The sequence below is a fragment of the Somniosus microcephalus genome, chromosome 4 (genome assembly GCF_052327205.1).
Source record: "Somniosus microcephalus isolate GS21.2 chromosome 4, FLI_Smic_1.0, whole genome shotgun sequence".
Lineage (NCBI taxonomy): Eukaryota > Metazoa > Chordata > Chondrichthyes > Squaliformes > Somniosidae > Somniosus > Somniosus microcephalus.
In genome coordinates, this window is record NC_140990.1 from 239,282,610 (window position 1) to 239,300,852 (window position 18,243).

An 18,243-nucleotide genomic window follows, 5' to 3' on the forward strand; every position below is an offset into this window, starting at 1 on the left:
GTGCGCTATACTGAACTAAACTGGCAATGCAGCCTGGCTGTGTGGAATCTAAAGTAGGTGCTCCCTCTACTCATAAGTTTTCATTTCAGGCTTTGAGCAGAAAATGTGTAATGGTTGCTATAGGTAACATCCAGTTTGACTTTTTGCCAATCTGTATATGAAAGTACATCTAGAGAGAATCCTATAGTGACAATCTTTTTAAATGAGGGGCATTGGATACATCAATGAACACATCAAGAGATTTGTAACACCATTTAATAATCAGTCAAGTAATTTTAGTTGGATTCAATAAAGCATGCCAAATTTGTCACGTTTGAAGAACTATACAGTCCAAAGGTCAGTTTATTGCCAGTGAGTGCTAACCAGCTCTATTTCATTTTTTCTACTTCACTACCACTTACAAAATAAACTCTGCAATCATGTTATAATCATTAGATAACACAAGAGATGAATGACTGATTCAAATTGAACCTGATTCTTTATAAATATTGAGCTTTACATCTACCCATCAACTAAATTATATATCTAAAATATCCACTGAATAAAAGCTTTTTGTACACAGTATTCCTTGTTATGATTTGAAGAACATATAATAAAGCTTTAGTGATATGCTACCAGTGATTACAGTGAAGCTGAACTGTCAGGGTTCCATTCATCATTAGAGACACCGTGACTCATTTAAAAGCTGTAACTTGATAATTATACATTAATGTTGAATCCAAAAATGTGCACATATGATAGGCTGCAACTGTTCCATTTTTATTTTTCTGATAAACCACTAACTAAAATTAATTTTACATTACCAAAATATTATTTTTTGTCTGTGATTATTGTTGGCAATTAAATAAGGAAAACATTACATTGATTTGGCGGTTTATTTGTTTGTAATACACAACTTTAATTGTCTCACTCATTTCTAACACATCCCATATTTATGAATTACAAAGATCTTTTGTGCATCATCATCTTTATTTTGATTCAGACATCTGGACTCTCTTAGCCGACCAGTGTAAGGAGCGATATTTTCTGTGGATGTGTCCTCCACAAAGCAATGTTCAATAATGGAATACTCAAATCTTTATCGATACTAATGATTTAAAGAATAGTTTTCAATACAATGATACATCCAAAAATAAATTCCAGTAATGCTTGCTGCTATTGGCATGTTTCATTCAGTAAATGTACACAGAACAGTAAGTATTTTTCTTAAAGTTGCAGGTGAATCGTTGCATTCATAGTGGAACTTTCAAAAAGAGGTCCGTGGACTCCTGCTGCACACGCCAAGGCCCTGTCGGAGATAAAATATATGAATTAGTACTGGCAAGGTAAGGATGTTGCAAGTTACCATAATGATGATGATCATATTTCACTCCCTGCTGAAATCAAGTCAACATGACTGACTGTTGTATGACATGTGTGTGCATTATATTTGATTCTGTCACCAGGGAGGTGCAGGTCACCATCTCCCCATCTCCGATGGCCAGATGTGCCAAGATGCCACTGACCTCAGGTGCTTCCTCCTCTACAGTTGTCAACTGTGTGATCTGTGGTGACCCACCTCCCTCCCCCTTCTGTTTTGCGGTCTTTTCTCCTGCAATGGGGAAAAGAACAGACCTATAAGTGACTGTAAAATCCTTATTCTTGTTTTCAAATCCCTCCATGGCCTTGCCCATCTCTACATCTGTAATCTCCTCCAGCCCCACAACACACCCAAGATATCTGCACCCCTCTAATTCTGGCCTCTTGAGCATCCCTGATTTTAATTGCTCAACCATTGGCGGCCGTGCCTTCAGCTGCCTCGACCCCAAGATCTGGAATTCCCTCCCTAAACCTCTCCACCTCGCTACCTCTCTTTCGTCCTTTAAAACGCTCCTTAAAACCTACCTCTCTGACCAAGCTTTATGTGGCTCGATGTCAAAATGTTTTTGTCTTATAATACTCCTGTGAAGCGCCTTGGGAAGTTTTACTACCATTAAAGGCAGCACGGTGGCATAGTGGTTAGCACTGTTGCCTCACAGCGCCAGGGACCCGGGTTCGAATCCAGCCTTGGGTGACTGTCTGTGTGGAGTTTGCACATTCTCCCTGTGTTTGCGTGGGTTTTCTCCGGGTGCTCCGGTTTCCTCCCACAGACCAAAGATGTGCGGGTTAGGTTGATTGGCTATGATAAATTGACCCTTAGTGTTAGGGGGATTAAATACGTGGGGTTACGGGGATAGGGTGGGATATGTGTTGGTGTAGGGGTTACGGGGATCGGGTGGGATATGTGTCGGTGCAGGCTCGATGGGCCGAAATGGCCTCTATCTGCACTGTGGGGTTTTTGTGATTCTTGTGATTGTGAAAGGCACTATATAAATACAAGTTGTTATTGTTTTTAAATTTGTTTATGGGATGTGGGCGTTGTTGGCAAGGCCAGCATTTATTGCCCATTCCTAATTGCCCTTGAGAAGATGGTGGTGAGCCGCCTTCTTGAACCGCTGCAGTCCGTGAGGTGAAGGTACTCACACAGTGCTGTTAGGTAGGGAGTTCCAGGATTTTGACCCAGCGATGATGAAGGATCGGCGATATACTTCTAAATCAGGATGGTGTGAGATTTGGAGGGGAACTTGGAGGTGGTGGTGTTCCCATGTGCCTGCTGCCCTTGTCCTTTTAGGTGGAAGAGGTCGCGGGTTTGGGAGGTGCTGCCGAAGAAGCCTTGGCGAGTTGCTGCAGTGCATCTTGTCGATGGTACACACTGCAGCCACGGTACGCCGATGGTGGAGGGAGTGAATGTTGAAGGTGGTAGATGGGGTGCCAATCAAGTGGGCTGCATTGTCCTGGATGATGTCGAGCTTCTTGAGTGTTGTTGGAGCTGCACTCATCCAGGCAAGTGGAGAGTATTCCATCACACTCCTTACTTGTGCCTTGTAGATGGTAGAAAGGCTTTGGGGAGCCAGGAAGTGAGACACTCACCACAGAATATCTAGCCTCTGAACTGCTCTTGTTGCCACAGTATTTATGTGGCTGGTCCAGTTAAGTTTCTGGTCAATGGTGACCCGAGGATGTTGATTGTGGCGGATTCAGCGATGGTAATGCCATTGAATGTCAAGGGGCGGTGGTTAGACTCGCGCTTGCTGGAGATAGTCATTGCCTGGCACTTCTGTGGCACGAATGTTACCTGCCACTTATCAACCCACTTACGACCTTGCTCACAAACTCCACTGCTAGACCATCGGAGACACAGGGGAATTTTAACCTGTAAAAATGGGTGGGTTTGGGTCCGGTGGGATGTTAAAATGTTAAAAATCTCAAACTCAAACTTTACAGCCTTCTGGACTCAACATTGAGTTCAACAATTTCAGACTATAACCCCTGCCCCCATTTTTCAGACAGCAGGTGCTGGTAATGATTCTGCTGTTGCTATTTACAGCTCCTCTTGTGCGGAACTTTTGTTTCTTTACTTGTCCCATTACTATGCCTTTTGTCATTTAAATCTCTCCTGCCTTCCATCCTATCACAGACCTTCCCTTTTGTTCTCTCCTCCCCTCCCCCCTTCCCCTGCCTCTGTACTTGCTTAAAACCTGTTACATCTCCAACTTTTGCCAGTTCTGATGAAAGGTCATTGACCTGAAACATTAACTTTGTTTCTCTCTGCACAGATGCTGCCTGACCTGCTGAGTATTTCCTGCATTTTCTGTTTATATTTCAGATTTCCAGCATCCGCAGTATTTTGCCTTTATAGGTTGTAAGTTTTATTGTTTCTGAAATAAAAATGTAGTTTAGTTTACTGTGGTGAAATAAGTCTTATAAGTATATACCTTATTCTACCTGTGTATAGTTTCCTATTGTAATCTATTGTAATCCTGCTGTTTTCTTGGTTGGCCAGGAATGCTGATGTACTGTATACCACTCTGCTGTGCCATTGATTGTCCTGATACTGTTACTTCGCCCCTGGCTCCGCCTCCTAGTAGTTCTGAGAAGCTGGTCAGTAGGCTAACATGTGTGTTCTGTTCTGTCCAGTTCTAAGCTAATAAAAGCCAACTGTTTGAGTTATAACTACCAGTCTCTGTAGTTATTTAAGGTATATCATTTACCATCTGTTGTATTGTATTATTTGGCTCTCTATCGCTTGGGCCCATAAATCTTGATGGAATGGTATTCCTACAATATACAGAAAAACAGTAAACTTTTAAAATAAATACATACAGATTTATTGGCAGCATAAATGCCAGAATGGTTGCCTGTTATTTATATCATGTCACATTTTTGAATTATAAAGGTTTTTCCCACTGAAATTATATGCTGGCATCTTTGTATGATTTTGCACATCTGGATTATTTCAGAAGGAAAACAATTCCTCCTACAGATGGTGCATGCTTACAAAAAAATGACTAAAGATTTATGTAGTGTGTGAGCAAATGGGGTATTTTTTTTTGATATAGTGAAATTATGCATGTAGACATTATGGGGTGGAAATTCTTTGGCGCCCGATTACGGGTGCGAAGGCCACGATGCGGCTGCAGCACACGCCTGAACCGGGAGACCTGAGGCTGGCCCAAAATTCAGCCTCGGGCCGCATTTAAACAACATGGAGGCAGCGGCAGTTCACCCAACTGCAGAATTGAATTTTGGGCCATCTGCCGTAAGTCCTGGGGGGCGGGGGGTGGGTGGAAGGAGAACAGGAGAGGGCTATGCAAAAGTGGTGTGGAGCCAGGAGGAGTATCCTTGCTCCACAAGAAAGTTTTCTAAAACTACCATTGGCGGCCACAGTTTAGGCCGCAGCAGCCGTTGAAGAATCCTGAGCGGGCAGGCACTATACTTGCCCAGTTCACCACAGACCAATTTTAGCGAGGGGGGGGGGCCTAAAATAGGCGGCAGGTACTCCGGTTACATATGTAAGTGACCTAACTTTTGTTTTAGCTGACTGCCAAGAACGCCTGAAAAATGGCCTGACCCTTGGACATTTTTAGGCATCCTTGGGGCGTGGGTCATTGATCCCCAAAATTGAGCCTCGTTGCGTCCATTTTTCACCCGTAAAATAAGCACAATAAGGTCCAATTTCTACCCAGATGATCTCACAATTTTGCGATAACATCTTTCCCCATTCTTCTGTAAGATTTCTAAAAAAGAATTAAATTCAGTGACAATTACCACAACAATAGTTTAAGATGACCAGGAAATATGACACTAAAAATAACCTGTTTTAAGACTGTACTCAGTACAAAGGTCTTTGTACCTACAGCGATGTGTCCATCAGAACTCTAAATAATTCCCAGCGTGCAATACCTCTTTCCAGTCAGTTGTTCATGGTATAACTGTTAAGCATGTCCTCCTGTTCATTAAGTGGGAATTACTAACAGCAGGGGAATACTTTTCAGCAGTTTGACTGGTGACATAAGCTGCAGAGATCTTAACTCCTTCTCAAGTTACACACCATACACAGTACAGTATGTTGTTGTTCGTCTTCTTTCTTCTCAAAATATGCACACAAAGGACTTTCAGTTCTAACTCTGGTTCTAATTGGAGACAGTTTGCTTCAGTCAACCCTAAACTGGAACATCATCACTAGGCATCATATAAATGACAAGTGACTTTCTATATCCACAAGGATTTCTAAGCGGCAGGTATTGGTGTGTTTTGGAATCTTGGTTCATTCTCCCAGACCCAACCTGTTATTCCTGTGCTATATAAGTTCTGAATTTTCAATATCGTTTCTTTGTTTTTCTAGCTTATTTTCTTCATAAAATATTTTGCTTTTTGTATCATCTGGCACTGTTAGGCTTGTTAATTTTTGTATATTTATCATTGTTTGGATATGTTCTTGTCCTAACTCATCCAAGTATAGATCCCTCGGGTACATTCACAGGTGGTCAAAATCCTATTATATAAAAAAATCTAGTGATTTGGTAATTACTTAATTTGCCTTTAGTTTGAAAGAATTCGGTTATCACAGAATCACAGAAACACCACAGTGCAGATAGAGGCCATTTCGGCCCATCGAGCCTGCACCGACACATATCCCACCCGATCCCCGTAACCCCTACATCAACACATATCCCACCCTATCCCCGTAACCCCACGTATTTAATCCCCCTAACACTAAGGGTCAATTTTTATCATAGCCAATCAACCTAACCCGCACATCTTTGGACTGTGGGAGGAAACCGGAGCACCTGGAGGAAACCCACGCAAACACGGGGAGAATGTGCAAACTCCACACAGTCACCCGAGGCCGGATTTTGAACCCAGGTCCCTGGCGCTGTGAGGCAACAGTGCTAACCACTATGCCACTATGAAACATTATTTTCTGCATCTAACATTTAAAAATTCTATTCTCTGGCACATACAGATAATTTTACTTATAATCCCTGTATTTTTCCATTTTGTTAAAAATTACTTTAATGCACACACAAGGTCAAAAAATATCTGTTCAGTCTCCAATCTTTATATTTTTGATCAATTGTTTCCTAAACCTTATAGATCACTGTGATACTTTTATTATTTTTCTCAGCTGAACATAAATCAGCTGGGATTTTCCTCTTGGCAGTCAGTGTATTAGCCATTCACCTAGAAATATGTGCTTGGAGGCGTACCTCTGCAGTATGCCTCAGACCCACAAAACATTTACAAAATTACCTGCTGGCACCCAGGCTGCGAAGAGTTGCAGTCTGAGGCCTCGAGTCGGAGGTCAGCCAAATGGCCCATGGATCACAGGGATGCAGGCGATTCAGAAGCGTCCCTGGGATCACGTGGGCCCGGTCCTCCATGAAAAAGGAGAATTCAAGTCCAAATGAATTGTAATCATTTACAAAGGGTGACGTAATAAAACTCACTACGCACTTGGTTCGTGTATAAAGCAACATTTTAATCAACTTGTTTCAAAACATGGAGGTCTAGTTGTACTTCACTAGTTCCTGTCTTACAAAATGTCCCTGGGCAAGCTGGGCCCATGCCCGAGTATTTATACTCCTTGGACGGCGCCACCAGCTGGCCGTCCAGCGTTACTTCATGAGTAGTTTCTTTATGATGATGAGATTTATAACATTCTTCCTGCCTAAAACATTTGGAAGCCCGACGACTTCCTCTTAATGGATTAGGCGGATCACGAATAGCCGCAGTCTTTTAGATCTTTGTTTATGGCTAGAAGGCACATCTCCCCGGACCGTGTCTTGGTCCCTGGGCCGCTTGATCCATACCGGTGGATCAACAGGGCCCGTGCTGCCCTGATCAACCTGAGGGAGGCTGGGGAGATCGTGACTCTGGGTGCGGGTCCCCACAGGCGCAGAGCTGGCTTCATCCTGTTTGATAGCCGGGGATTGACTGGCTCCACGGGGAGCGCTCAGCTCCCTGACTGGATCCGGTGCGGCAGCTGGCAGATCTCTCGATGTCCCAGGTAGGGCGTCATCTTCGAGGGAGCGCAGAGTGTCGGCATCATCACCGTTGGTCCCTCTATCAGTTGGGTCCGTGGAACCAGCTGGACAGGGAGCCAGGTCCCGGCACGAAACGGTGGACTCCCGGCCATCAGGGTACCGCACGTGCACGTACGTGGGATTGACGTCCGTGAGTTCTACCTCGTCGACGAGGGGATCGTTTTTAGAAGATCGGACGAATCTTCGGAGCAGCACAGGGCTGGGAGCTGCCAACCATGATGATAGGGACGTCCCATGAGTGGAGCGACGCTGGAAGCTGAAGATTCGCTCGTGAGTTGTGACATTGGTGGACGTAGAAAGAAGAGACCTGATGGAATGCAACACGTCAGGGAGCATAATTTCCCACTGCTGGTCTGGTAGGTTGCGTGACCTCAGTGCAAGACGAACAGTGTTCCAAATGATAGCATTGTATCTCTCAACCTGTCCATTACCGATGGGATGGTACGGTGTCATTGTTACTTGTGTCAATTCCCCGTTGGGAGAGATAGCTTTTGAGTTCGCTTGACATGAAGGAGGGACCCCAATCAGAGTGAATGAAATTGGCCGTACCGCAAAGGGAAAAGATTTGATCAAGGCATTTGATCACTATGGAGGTAAGCATATTGGGACAAGGGAAAGCAAAGGGAAATCGTGAATATTCGTCCACCATAGTAAGTAAGTAGGTGTTTCGCGTTGAGGAAGGCAATGGCCCTTTAAAGTCAATGCTGAGTTGCTGCATAGGCTGCATAGCGTGTATGAGCGAGCCATCCGATGGACGGAAGAATTGCAGTTTTAATTCCGCACAAATTCTACAGGAGGAGCATGTTCTTTTCACATCTTCCGTAGAAAATGGGAGATTTTTAGATCGCACAAAGTGCAACATACGGGTAACGCCAGGATGGTATAAGTCAGTATGAAGATCCGCAAGAGTCGAAGTTGACATAGAAGAGCAGAATGCCTGTGTGAGGGCATCCGGGGCCACATTCTCTTTGCCGGGTCGATAATGTATGGTGTATCCAAAGGCGGCCAATTCCATCCTCCAGAGTTGTATTTTGTTATCCTTGATCTTAGTGCGTTTCCGGTTATCCAGCATAAAGGCCACGGAGCGCTGATCGGTTACAAGTGTGAAACGGCGACAAGCGAGAAAATGACTCCATTTACGTACAGCTTCGATGATGATGGCCATAGCCTCCTTCTCGACAGGAGGATAATGGAGCTCGCTACGCTGCAAAGAAATGCAACAGGTCGACCACCTTGATTAAAGGTAGCAGAGATCGCCACATCCGAGCATCGCACTCGACCACGAAAGGAAGATTTTCATCAATGGAACGAAGTGTGGCTTTTTCCAGTTGTCGCTTGAGGAGGTTGAAAGCTGAAATAGCCGTTTCCTCCAATGGAAAAGACTTTGTGTGAAGCAGGGGCTGGATCTTGTCGGAGAAGTGGGGTATCCATTTCGCATAATAGGCGAACATGCTGAGTACCCGACGAAGAGAGCTGAGATTCGTAGGGGGAGGGAGCTCCTGAAGCGGACAAAGTTGCTCCGGATCCGGTTTGATGACACCATTGCCCACCCAGTAGCCAAGGATGTTGACTGATGGTACTGATTTCACAGATTTGGACTCATTTAAGGTTAAGTTGCGGTGACGGAGAACGTCAAAAAATTTCTGGAGATTGGCATCATGCTCCTTCTGGTCATGACCAGCAATGGTGATATTATCCAGATATGGAAAAGTGTCCGTTAAGTTCTCCTGTTTGACTAAGCTATCCATTGCCCGTTGAAAGATGGCCACCCCATTGGTGACCCCAAATGGAAGGTGACAAAACTGGTAAAGCCGACCATTGGCCTCAAAGGCCGTATACTTCTTGTCAGAGTCCTTTAACGGTACTTGATGATATGCGCTCTTTAAATCAAAAGTTGAAAATACCTTGTAGTTGGCAAGGTTATTGACCATGTCATCGATGCGTGGTAGTGGGTAGGCATCCAGGTCGGTATACTGGTTAATAATTTGCGAGTAATCGATGAAAAGACATTTCTTGTGTTGCTTCAAAGGATTTTTAACAATGACGACTTGAGCTCACCAGGAAGATGAACATGGCTCAATGATACCGTCAGCTAGAAGGCGAGAGATCTCTGCCTCGATAAAGGATCGATCATCTTGGCTGAAACGTCGTGATTTAGTGACTATGGGCTTACAGTGGGGGGAAAGATTGGCAAACAAGGCGGGCTCGTCGAGCGAAGCCGCCAAAAGTGCACAAAACGGTACTTTGGAAATAGTAAGCTCCAGCTTTGACCCTCCAAACTCGAAAGTGAGTCTTTTGTGTTGTTTCTGGAAATCCTGTCCTAGGAGCACATCACTGCATAGGTTTTTGAGCACCCCGAGCCGGGTGAAGAAATAAGTGCAGCCATTGAGGAGAAGGCCGATAAGACAAAAGCCAGAAGAATTGGTGGTCAGTGTCGTCAGAGCCATTGCAATTTCCCTGTCCGAGGGGTAAATACACAGTTTTATCTTACTGACAGCCCGCTCACTAATGAAGCTGTCAGAGCTGCATGAGTCGATTAGTGCGCTCAGAATGTGTCCATTTACCGAAACCTTTGTGGCTGCATGGGACAGACTTTGGGGAAAAGCAGCTGTAATGGGAGGAGGGGCAGCTTTACCCTTGGCAGCTGTAACCTTAGTAGTGGCACTTGGGAGAGGAGCAGTTTTATAGATAGTAGCTGCAAAACTAACAGGAGCTCTCGACCGGTATACCTTAGAAAGGTGGCCTTTCTTACTAACACAAACTCTTGACTGGCATACCTTAGAAAAGTAACCTTTCTTGCTGAAATGATTGCAGGTTGCGTTACGAGCAGAACAAAATTTCCTATAATGGAACGCACCACCACAGAAGAAACACTTCCTTCCAGATTGCCAAGATGCCGCTAGGGTAGGGTTGTCATCCGCTAGGTTAGAGTCATAATCAGTGAGGGCTTCCGCCCGAGACCTATCGAAGGAGTCATTAAAAGTGAAAGCAGCAGCCCGTGCACGAGGTAAAAGATAGGTATCTGCATTCCTCTTTGCTAAGTCCAGGGAACACACTTGGTCATAGGCAGCCTGTAACTCGAGGGTTTTATTCTCCAACAGACGCTGGCATATGAAGGGAGACGTAATCCATTAATAAAGGAATCGTGAATTCGCTCCTACTGATACTGCTCAGCTGTGACAGCTTTAAGATTACAATCCTTGCTGAGCCTGCGAAGCTTTTGAAGGAATTCAAGTGATTCCCCGGGTTGTTGTCGAGTTGTGGCCAGTAGATGCCGAGCAAAAATTTCATTTGGGGCCTTAACATATAGTCGCTGTAATATTAGGATAGCGGAGTCATAGTCTACACAGTCTTCGATATAGTCAAAACACATGAGGAGATACATAATTGGCAAGTATCTCTAATTTATCAGGAACATTCTCACCACACACCCTGAGGAAGTTGCTGAAGGTACGATACCAGTGTTTCCATACCTTAGCAGTTGTAGGTGAATTTGGGTCCAGGTCAAGATGGGCGGGTCTGAGTAGTTTGTCCATAATGGATTGATTTCTACGCTGGAGTTCCCTTCTGCAGTTGAAGTCGTAGCTGGCTGTTCCCGAAATCACTCAGAGCGTGGAGTCGATATCAAGTTGATTAAATTGACGTAATAAAACTCACTACGTACTTGGTTTGAGTATAAAGCAAGGCTTTAATTAACTTGTTTCAGAACATGGAGGTCTAGTTGTACTTCACTAGTTCCTTGTCTTACAAAATGTCCCTGGGCAAGCTGGGCCCACGCCCGAGTATTTATACTCCTTGGACGACGCCACCAGCTGGCCGTCCAGCGTTACTTCATGAGTAGCTCCTTTATAATGATGAGATTTATAACAAAGGGACTCCCCAAACCTAATAATTATACAATTATCAAAATTTGAATTTTATTCATGTGTTCCTTCATTGCACCAACCTCGATAAAAATTTATTTTTTGAAAATTTTAAACAGCATTAAGACTGTAATCCAGGCCAATATTTGCATAAGCTCATTTAATAAAATATTTGTGCATAATTTGGGATTTTTAAATATTTTATTTAGGCCTTACATATCCCCTTACGCTGATGCAAGCAGGCCCTATGCCTGCCTGCATCAACAGTAAGACTTACGTGAGCAATTGCTGGTTAGTCGCTGGGCAAATAGCCCAATTCGGTGTCAGCGATACTCCATGCTCAGACGGTTCGGATGATCTGTCAAACCTTGACAGATCGCAAGTTCCGGATTTCGCACATGCGGAACTTGTGGAGCATTTCAAAGGGAATACGATAGTGTATGCTGTCAGGGAGACCACAATTTCAGGGCTATTGTTTCAGCATTTTTTGACTTTTCATCATTTTAATGATTTTTCTGCTGTGGTTTAAGCCAGCAGAAAAGCAATGGAACAGTGTAATTAGGAGGAATGTGGTCCAAATACTAACTTATCTCCAGATAAGGCCTGCTAAGTTCGTTTTATTTCAGTGTACAGATTTTTCATGAATGTGTGTAAAATTCCTGTGCACACAATTTTAATCAAGTGATTAACCCATTTAAAGTAAAATTTTGCATTTTATCCTCAAAACAAGGCTGCATTTATTGCCCAGCCTTAGGTGCCCTGAAATGATGATGGGGCTTCTTCTTGAAGTGGTTGTTTTTATGACTGATCGGCTTGCTAGGGTACTTCAGAGGGCATTAAGAGTCAGCCACATTGTATGGGACTGGGAATGCACATAAGTAGGGGTAGCCGGTTCACTACCCTGAAACAAGTGGGTTTTATATGAGAATCAGGCAGCTTTCATGGTCAATTTTATGATAGTACTGGCCCACAAAATGCCAGATTTATTAAATTAAATTTCATAGCTTGCCACAATGGGACTTGAACTCCTGACATCTAGGCTGCTAGTCCATTTTCAGTGCCATTGCTACTGTACTATGATACACTAACTGTATTCCTGGGCTAAATACCATCAACCATTCCAGGTCTATTCTAGCAAGTACTGACAGTTAATGGATAATGTGGTAAGTACCAGGATTTACAGCAAGCGCTAACTATTACCATTACAGAGGGAAAAGTTCAAGTCACAACAAGCTAACTATTGACCTCACTTTTTCCTAAGTATTTGCTTCAACTCTTACTGGCCATCCAGCTCCTTAACGTGCTGGATTCATTTCCTCTTTTGAATGAAAAAATGGTTTCCTTTTTCTATTCTAATAACCGGATATCCTTTCTATTTTGCAAATTAGTTTATATGCTTCTTTTCAAGAAGCTGTTCTCTTTTTTGATCATTTTTTTAAATTTTAGTAATTAACCTGTGCCTCCACTCCCCCATTCTCTAATCCACTGCAGGTTTATTTTCTAACATTGTCTGCTTTGGGCATCAACCTTCTCTCTTTTTTTTTTACTGACTGATTTCATGATTGCTTTTTCTTTGTTTTGTTTGCAAAAAGAAAGTTCATCAGCTTTGTGTTTTATGTTACACAGAGTTTTCAGTAAAAAAAATTAGGTTTATTTCCGATCGATGTTAATCCCTGAGAAATATTCAAACTTGCACTTATTTCTGTACCTTTACATTTAATACACAAAAGATATGATTTTGTAAGAAATTAAAATACAAGTGCTCCAATCAAACTGCACAATGTTGTTTCTTTTGTGTGGCATTTATATTTAGGCTCCCTTTTTATGGATTTTTAAATGATAAAGGCATCACAAGATTATTTATAAATACAAAATAAAATCAATGTATGCATAAAAGGAACATATTTAAGTATAAAAGCAAGCAAAGATAAATGCTGTGATTTGCAGTGCGGTGGAATCAGTTGGCCAAGGTATAGAATGTAAAGTAAAGCCGTCATTATCATTAGTCTGCAAAATTAACAAGTGTAAAGCTTACAAAGTAACACTCCTCTGAACCGCGTTCGATGTCTTCACAAAATATATTCAGTGCTGCCATAAGTGAGATCAAATAAATTGATTTTGTGTGGCTTGTTATATTTATGAAATTAAATAACTTAAAATATATATATGTCAATCTGTAAATTACCTTGAATATCTCTTAATGTATCTTCTTTCATCCCCTCCCCCATTTCCCAGCCCCCAAACTGCCTATTAATCTTTTCATTTCCTGCCTTTTTTTCTCAGTTCTGTAGAAGGGTTTAATCCCGAAATGTTGACTCGGTTTCTCTCTCCACGGATGTTGCCTGGCCTGCTGAGTTTTTCCAGTGTTTTCTGTTGTTATTTCGGATTTCCAGCATCCGCAGTATTTTGCTATCGTACCATCATGATGTGCTGGGCGTGGTCGCACAATAACGTCACACTAAGCGAGTGGTAGTCTTTGCAGTTACAGAACATCTCAGGATAGGTATAAGGCGCCCGCAAAGCCACATGTGTGCAGTCGATGGCGCCCTGCACCATGGGGAGGCCCGATAGCCTGCCAAAGCCAAGTGCGCTCCTCTTGTTTCACTCTGTTCAGAGAGATGACAATGAAGTCCCTTCTCCTGGAGTAGAGAGCCTCTGTGAGCTCCCCGAAGCAGCGATGGACGGCGAACTGGGAGATGTTCGCTATGTCTCCTGCTCCAGACTGGAAGGATCTGGTGGCGGAACAATTGAGTGCCACAGTCACCTTGAGGGCCACTGGGTGAGCCGTGGTCGCCCTGCTCTGAGGCTGCAGGTCTGGTTGCAGGAGGTGGCAGAGTTCTGTGACCACCTCCTTGGTGAAGCAGAGCCTCCGAATACACTGCTCCTGGCTTAGGTGCAGTTTGGAGAAGTGCTCCCTGAAGACCCTAGGTGGGTAAGGCTGAGAGCCCTCCTGCCTCTCCTCCTCCTCCTCCCTCTGTGAGAATCTTGTCCTCTTCTTCGCTGCCTCGGTTCCATCTCCCTGTCATACTCGAGTGCGAAGGGGACTGCAAGTAAAGCCCCCATGACTAGGAGCAAGTGGTGTGAGCAGAACCCTTTAAATGAGAAGCAAGGCATTCTCTATTTTCAGCAACACTCCCTGTCACTGCAGCAACTTTAAACATTTCTAGAAAGCTCCAAACAGTTGCACAAACCTACACAGAGCCAGTAGAAATGAAAAAGCAAGTCAGCTGCAAATTGTTGATGATCCCTTTAAATAGCGCTGGTGGGGTCCTTGCTGCTGCTGAATGCATGGTCAGCTGGTCGTGATTAGGAGAGGGCGTTAAATGGAGCAGCGACGTCCAAAATGGCAGATTATGCGTCAAATCAGCGTTGCACTCATTGACGTCACAATCTGCCTCATTTAAATATTTGCAGCAATCCCAAGCAACAGCAGCGCTGCCGACCTGCCTAAAATGGCAGCCGCCGCGGGACCCACTGGAAGTGGGCGGAAGCGAGGCAGCCGCCATTTTTTCTTCCAAACTGGCCTTAACAGCTGGTGCTAAAGGCTCCAATTTCGCGGCCTTAGAATTTTTGCAATGCTTACTTTTGGTCAAGTTTAGCTTGAAAGAAAACGGCCAAATTTCCCATTGTCGTTGACTCTGATGGGAATCCCTGCTGTGGCAAAATATTGACAGTCCTGTAAGACAACTTTAGCTACTTTTACCCTACATTATCTTAGTCTATATTTCCTATCTGTATTTCCTATCTACAGAGTATCAAGGAGAAATGCACCATCATTGGAAAAAAAACTGTCCTCTGCCTGTTTGCGTACTTACCTTGCTTTTTAGATATGAGTAATGATACTGTGATTTACAATGTTCTACTGCATCGCAAATTAAATGAACAGATATTCCTAACAGCAATGATACATTTATGCTGGTGCGTTCATACAACCTTCATATCGATGCAAAGCAGTTTTGGGTGCATCGACAAGAGCAGCAGCACATCTCTGGAGTCAGGTTACTGATTTGACTCCCAACTGCATGCAAGACATCAAGTGGTCTCACATCACTTGGGCTTCACATCTGGGCCTAGATTTTTCTTTGGATTCACTGCTAGAGGAAGATCAGGGAGGCTCTTCTGCCTGCTCCCCCAACCCCTTTTCCTGGGTCTAGGCTGTTTATCCAGACAGGCTACCCATGAGCAAGAGGGAGCCTGCCACTACTGGGGAGTGCTGCAGCACTGCAGCAGGACACCCACTGCAGCACCAGAAGTTAAGGGAGCCCATTTAAAGCCAAGAACAATATTATTTTAGGCCTCTGACATCTTTGAGGCCTAAAACAGGTAAGTTTTTGTGGCCTGAAGACAAAGAAAGAGGCCCTCAATATTGGGCCCTCGGTGGCTCTTACCACACTGCCCCAGGGTTTACCATGAGCCCTTTCCTGGCAGTGGTGGCAGCTGAAGCAACGGAAGGCGGGGAAATGGGGCAGCTTTCCGGGCCTTGCCTCTCCACCATCATTTACATGAGCTGGGTGCTCAAGTGGTGGCTGGCCATCTTCGCTGCCAGGACTGGGGATGGGAAATCCATGGCAGCGCTAGCAGCAGCGGAGATGTGGTGATAGATCTCCCTCTTGATTTTCTGCTGCTATACTACCCGATTTCAGGTGGTAGAGTAGAGGAAAATCCAGCAGCTGATGCCATATATCTCCAGCTTGGCACAAATTGAATTCTGAAAAGTTTTAAACTTCACTGTGAATATGCTGTATCTATATTAGCAGAGACTCCATTTACTTCTAACATTAAAATTTAACTGGCAGGCGCATTACTGAAAATCAAACAAAATGACTCTCTCATATTTAAAATACAACAGTAGACCACATTAACCAGAGAGTATAACAGCGCCACTGGTGAAATATAACTTCCACTCAAAAAATCTTCGATGAAAAATCCTCAAATAAAAACGAAGGCCTAGAAATTCAGTGCTTTAGTGCCTCCAGTTATCGCTCCGGGGGGGGCGATAACGGGATGCTAAGGTCTTACCGCCCAGGCACGGCGAGGTTACCGCCACCCGCGAAATTCATCTGCCGGTTTGCAGTGGCGGCGGTAACTCCAATTGCCACACCCGCATCGCCCCGGACCCGAAATTCATTTCCGCCCCCTGGAGCAGCGCCGGACGAAAACACCACCAGCTTCGGGGGACGCGCATCGGGTGACCGGCCGCTTCAGGGGCAATGCTTAAAGGCGAGGTGGCCGTGGTAAGTTAAAAAATAACTTCCCTCTTTTGATCCATTTTTTTTCCGCAGGTTCCCACCCGCGAACGATCAGCCCGGCACTCTGAGTGAGTGCCGGGCTGATCGCGTGGGTTCGTCGCTCCCTTGGTGGTCCAGGTCGGTGCCCTTTCTTTTGCAAAGCCTGCAGCGATGGCCCTTCCCTTTAAGGGAGGGAAGGAGCCTTCCAACGCAGCAGTGCTTCACGGCCCAGTGTGCAGAACTCACCGCCCCGCTTGCTGCCGATCACACTCCAAAAGGGAAGTGGAGCGTTTGATTTAGCACTCCACCTCCCTCTTGGAGCAAAGAAATCAAATTTTTTAAAAGTTAGAAAAACATAGCGCCTGGCGCTAATTTTCCAAACTTTTAAAAGGCATCACCCCAAACCCAATTTCACTCCCCTAGCGCCTGAAATTCTGAAACCCAGTGTCAAAAAGTGACAGGCAGTTGTTACTTTCTGATGTTCTGTCCTTCTAGCTAGTCGCAATTTGCAGCAATATGCCAAGCCTTCTTCGTCAGCACCTCTCAAACCCGTGACCTCCGCCAGCTAAAAGGACAAGGGCAGCAGGTGCATGGGAACACCACCATCACTAAATTCACCTCCAAGCCACACACCATGCTAACTTGGACATATATCGCCGTCCTTCATCGTCGCCGAGTCAAAATCATGGACTCCCTACTTAACAGCATTGTGGGAGGACCTTCTCCACATGGACTGCAGTGGTTCAAGAAGAAGGCTCACCACAACCCTCGCAAAGGCAACTAGGGATGGGCAATAAATGCTAACCTTGACAATGACGCCCACATCAAGAAAATGAATAAAAAATAAACAGCGACCAAATCACAGATTACTGCTGACCCTTTTTACCTCTCATGACTGCATAAAAAAATCCTGATATGGTTTCTGAATATTTTATTTTCAGTTATAGGGTTTCCATCCAGAAAGTTATCAAAAGTGTTAGTTTTTTTCTCTCCTCTAACTAGGTTCAAAGTTTTGGATATTGGTCATTGACTACATCATTTAACAATTCCCAGGATAATTACCACAGTCTGAGCATCCCCTTCTCCCACATTTGTAATTGTTAGTTTTCAGCACACGCTACACTCCCAGATATACGTCTTCATTTTGAATATCAAATACATTAAGAAAGGAAACGCCAGTCTCATCAAGCACCCACACACTGCTAGGATATGCCTCTAACCCAAATGTCACAATGAGTGGTCTCTTTATGAGCTCAATACTGAATATCTACTGACATAGAGATAGCGAGTAAATCAGACCCTGCACTGACTATGCAAACCATACTCCCACAGTGTGTTCCAATCTGAATTCATGCAATTGCTTTTCAAAAAACTATTTATTACACCCCTGGAGTAGAGGACAATAAAATGCTGGCTTCTAGAATATTTCAAATAAATGTTCTAAGCCAAATGCCTAGAGAATGGCAGCAGATTTCCAAAGAGAGTTTCAGAGCATGAAAATACATTTAACCATTTTAGCTGCAACAGATATTTTTCAAAATAACTAAATGGAATTCAATTTGAAACCATTCTTTGGCTCAACTGTTTTTAAATCCATTATTGCAGGTGCTTTTGTTCCCCAGCCATAGATGATATAGAAAGGACTCCCACTCTGCTGGATACCAAGTACTTCTGAAGAAAAACAACTTCTTTCCCTTTTGGGGAGAGGGGGGGTGCGGGGGAAAGGGTGGTAATGGAGAGAGAGCG

General features: G+C 44.1%; 1 long non-coding RNA gene across 4 annotated transcripts in view; it reads right to left on the minus strand.

Moving 5' to 3' along the window:
• Nucleotides 1-738: 738 nt before the first annotated feature.
• LOC147120292 (uncharacterized) overlaps nt 739-18,243 on the minus strand; it is a 199,630-nt gene continuing 182,125 nt past the window's right edge. For all 4 annotated transcript variants that reach the window (XR_015078158.1, XR_015078157.1, XR_015078156.1 and 1 more), the window contains one exon: nt 739-1,288. This is a non-coding gene — a long non-coding RNA (uncharacterized LOC147120292). The remainder of the gene's footprint in view (nt 1,289-18,243) is intronic.